Consider the following 5,104-nt stretch of genomic DNA (forward strand, 5'->3'; position numbering starts at 1 on the left):
AAGACTTAATTATAAATTTATAAACTATAAAAACTAGTAAAAAATTTGATAAAACTATAATAATAAAGAAAACAATCAAACTTTTTTAAGTAAAATTCCTTTAAGAAAAAAAACTATTGGTGAAGAATGCAAGTTATGCATGAGTAGCATAATGACCATGAAGTTACAGCGTTGATTTTAGTATTTAGCTTTAGCAGAGTTTACAAAAAGAAAGCCAAGAAAAAGAGATGATGAATTGAGAGAAAGGGAAAGCAGTTAGAAATCCAATTGTAGCATATGCTTAGCTATTTATATATGCCTAGCTTCTACATAATTGTAGCATGAAATAGGGGGCTAATTTCTTTATTTTTAATTGGTATTACTCATTTTCGTTCTAATCTCGTTATGTTTTCAATAGTATTTTTGTCAATTTCTGTCAACTTTTATTCATAACTCTATTTAATAAAAGTGTTTTTGTAGATGTGTCTAAAAAAATATTTTTTTTATAGTTGTGTCTAATGAAAATGTCTTTATAGATGTATTTTCTGGATGCGTCTTTTTATACATGTATTTAAAATATAATAATTAATTATTGTTGGTAATAAGTTGACAGATAATATATTAGTACCCTATACTTTTCCTTTTCGTTAATATTACAATGTTTTAGTATAACATGTTGATACGAGAGATATTTAGAATAAAAAAAAATTGTGAGTAACGATTTTAAATAAAACAAAAAATAAAAAATAAAAAGTCGAAAATTATGGATCACAATTTTAAATAAGACAAAATTTAAAAAAAGAAAAATCGTGAGTTAATTCAGTTTTTTAATTTAAAAAATTTATAATTTATAAAATCGTGAATCATGAATTTTTTTTTGCTTTTTTTTTAAAGATAAAAATATATTTTATTAAATTTGGTAAAAATACAAGGTCTATGTTAGGACAAAAATAATGAATGATAGGGATCTCTTAAATAAATCACACTTAAAAAAAAATCTAACAGTAAAAAATAAAAAAAATTGTAAGAAATAAAAATAGACTTCTTTTTAAAAAATATGACTTATAAACTAACTCAGTAAAAAGTTACATGGAGGTGTTGAATCTCTCAAAAAAATTTACTAAAAATATCGAGCAGTATTAGTTCCTTTAAAGATAAAGAGATTCCTAGTAGTAATTGTTGGTTACATTGTCACCACCCATTTCTTTTTGTTATACAACTCAGTACCTACAATTTGTATTATCTAATTCATTGTCATCACTCATCATTCTTGTAGAATTACCCGTTTAAAGTTATATTAATGTATCACACAACGATATCTATCATATGAAAAATAATTTGAATTGTTGGATAAGTGTGGTTGAAAATATTATGTAAAAGATATATTAAAATATAAATATATATTAAAAATAAATTAAATTATATATAATTATACATAAATACATAATTAATTTTAACGATTAATTTTGATATATATATAACATTTTTTTTATGGGAAGATTCGTTTGGGAGCAGCTAGCGATGTGAAATGACTGGACATAGATCCCAGCTGTTAAAAGAATGATGGAGATAGATAGAATGATAGAATAGAATAGAGATGATTTCAGTGAAATGATAGAATGTGTGTTTTTATGGTCTCAACAGGTAGCAGTTATGATGAGGTTCCATTCTCTCTTAGCCTCCCCTTTTTTCGAGCAGCCAGAAATAAAAGCACGCTTAGCACAGAACGAAGCCGTTACATAGAAGAGAAGAGAAGAGAATCAAAAATCAATTACTATATATCTGACACAACAATCATTCATGTCACTTTACCATATTCTTAGTAGTAGTCAAGCCAAGATCTTCATCCTCATAATTCAATCCTCCTAACAAGTCGCTCCAAACATTATTACTACCAACTTCTATCATTAATATTTAGTAGCCTTACCCTTCCCTTCCCTTCCCTACCTTACCAGTTTCATTTTTCAAAAACACAATTTATTTCTTCCCACAGTTTCAATCATAACTTCACCTAACTATATCATTTTCATTTTTAAATCACACTCCTGTTACCTATATAAAAAATGGTCATCACTCAGTCATTACGTACAAATATATATGGATCTAACATCTCAATCTTTTTTATTATAGATAAATTTAAGAAAATACTAAAAAATTATTAAAATTTATTATTTTTTGTCATTATTTTTAACTATTAATCTAATTTATTTAGTCTAGTAATTCAATAATATATTTTTAACTTATATTTTTAAACATTGATAGTTAGTTTCTAAGCAAAAACAAACATTGATAGTTAGTTTCTAGGCAAAAATAATAAGGGCCCGTTTGGGAAACTCTAGAAGTAACTTTTTTTAATTTTTGATTTATGAAAAGTAGTAATATTAATGTCTGGTGCAATTTTCAAAACCAAATTGCAACTTTCTAAGAAGCTATTTAGGAGCTTATAGAGAAGTTAAAAAAAATGACTTCTATCATAATACTTCTACTTTTCATCAAATTTCTCTAAAATAAGCACTTTTAGAGTTAAAAATCTAAACACAAAATAACTTATTTATATAAGTTACTTTTAATAGAGTCATTTATTGTTTAAATTATTTTATCAAAAGGAGTTTAATTAAGTTGGTTACTCAAACTGGACTTAAGTTCTGTTAACATTCTAACATTCTGTTAAATTTAATTATTCTATTATGACAAATTTGATTATTCTACGATGATGTAGTAGGTTTGATTAGTTTGACGATTAATCATTTAGTTAGAAAAATATACGAATCAATATGTACAAAAAATACATAAATTAGGTTATGTTTGTTTTTGAGAACAGGAGAAGATAAGACACTAATGGACAAAGATACAAAATTTTGTGTTCTTGTATTCTATTTGGTGATAAACTAGAACAAATTATAAAAATCTAATTTATTCTTTTTTTTTATTTAAAAAATTTGAGATGAAAAATATAATAATAAAAAATATAATTATGAAATATTAACAAGAATAATGAAAGAAAAAATAAAAAATAAGTTGTGTTCCTTGTTAGTGTCTCCGTGTTCTTCCTGTCAGGATGGACACAAAATACACCAATTCAATGTCTCTGGACACATTGTCTCTATTCATGTCTCTTTTGACAAACACGATTTTGTGTCTCTATATTTCTATTTTAGTGTCCTGTCTCTGTAAACAAATCCAGCCTTAGTGACTGATTTTTAGTATACACGTAATATTTTTGTTTATTTTTGTTTAGGCTATATGTTAAATTCACTAATCTCATATATATATAGTGCATAAGAAAACTGCATTTCACAATAAAATCCAAATTAGGTTATATGTATAATATAGCATAGTAATTCACCCATGAGAAATGATATGATATTTGGGTCCAAATATATTGAAGATTGTCTAGCCAAATCCATTAGGTTTGTAGAAAATGTTTGAGTTAAAAGTTGAAGATACAACAAACACTAGCTGCTCTCCCTTAGCAAATAACTACAACAACCAACGCCATGAAGTACAAGAGCATACTGCAGATACCCCACCAAGGTTGTAAAGTAAAAACCAAGGAAACACACCAAGCCAAACCCATGTCCAAGAAAATAATCTTCTTTCACTAAGAACCACTTCCACCATGCTATTCCCCTGTACGTTTATTGAAGATTTCATGTTATAAGCTTCAGAAACTTTACTTTTGTGTGTAGTATCAGTTAGTTTTAGCTGTTCTTAAGTAGAAAGAACTAGTTATTTGGACACTCTAAACATGCAAAATGCAAAGGGTAAGTGTTTGTATCTTTTATATTAAAAATCAAATTAAGATAGTATGACAATCATATATAAGACATTTTATATATATAGTTTAATTTTCATATATTTACACAAGTTCCATCACATATTATGTTTCTCTAAGTAGGAAAAAATAGAAAGAAACTGTCCAGTCATTTATTTCTTAACTCCAATATTAAAATGGTATTAAAATTCTTCCGAATCAAATCTAACACATTTATTCCAGGTAGGTTTTAACTAACTGATGCATGCGCATCATGTGTGTTTTTGTATGTTTTTTCATGTTAAAAACTAATTCTTAATGTCTAATTATTAAGTATTTGTTGTGCTTAAGTCATATATTACTTTAATCTCTTTGATTTGATGAATTTTGTAGAAAATAATAGAAAAAGAACAAAAAGTACAAAACATGCTTAAAAGAAGAAAGAAAAAGTTTGAACATACTTTAGAATCCCATAAAACATGCAAATAAATGTATGAAGTGTTCATATGATAAGCCAAAGAAAACGTGCATTTGATACATTGAGTAATAAATCCATGAAGCACGCAGTGTGAATATGTTATTAGCATGGATCCATAAAGGCAAGCATGAATGGAATAAGCAATGAAGAAAGGAAGGCACTGGAACTGGCGTTCAGAAACCAAGCGCCCGTAATGAAGTGAGGGCAGCGCACAAAGTGGCGCTCATTCACTCAATGCCAGAAGCAAATCTGGAGCATGTCTTGGCGCTCGAAGTAGCGCTCGTTTGCACGCTCAGTTACTCAACGCCAACGAAAGTGGTCACGCGTACGCGTGAAGATGAAGATTTATGCCCCTGGGAGTAAAGACCTGGTGCTGAGTTTGGCGTTCATTTGCACGCTCGTTTACTCAGCACCCGCAACGAAGGCCACGTGTACGCGTGAGGAAGAGGATTTTTGCCCCTGGGAGTGACCTCCTGGCGCTCGAACTAGCGTTGAGTTTGGCGCTCGTTTACTCAGTGCCTGCGATAAGGGTCACGCGTACGCGTGGGCGACGCGTACGCGTGACATGTGAAACCAGCGCCAGGATTAAAAGGGCGCTCAATTACTCAATGCCAGCAATGAGGGTCACGCGTACGCGTAGACGACGCGTACACATGACAAACGAAAACTAGCACCCAATATAAAGGGAAACCAGCGCCCAAATCAGCGCCCATACATGCTAAGTGACCCCTAGAGCTTCATTTTGGTTCAATTAAATTCACTCAAAGTCCACTCAAACTTCAAGCAAATAAGCCCACAATTGACAACCAATCAAGGCCACAAGAATCATCTAGAATAGTTAATTTTCATTTGATTGTAATTCCATTTGAATTTATAATCTAGGATGGCTTATA

This window comes from Arachis ipaensis, chromosome B10 (genome assembly GCF_000816755.2).
Source record: "Arachis ipaensis cultivar K30076 chromosome B10, Araip1.1, whole genome shotgun sequence".
Taxonomy (NCBI): domain Eukaryota; kingdom Viridiplantae; phylum Streptophyta; class Magnoliopsida; order Fabales; family Fabaceae; genus Arachis; species Arachis ipaensis.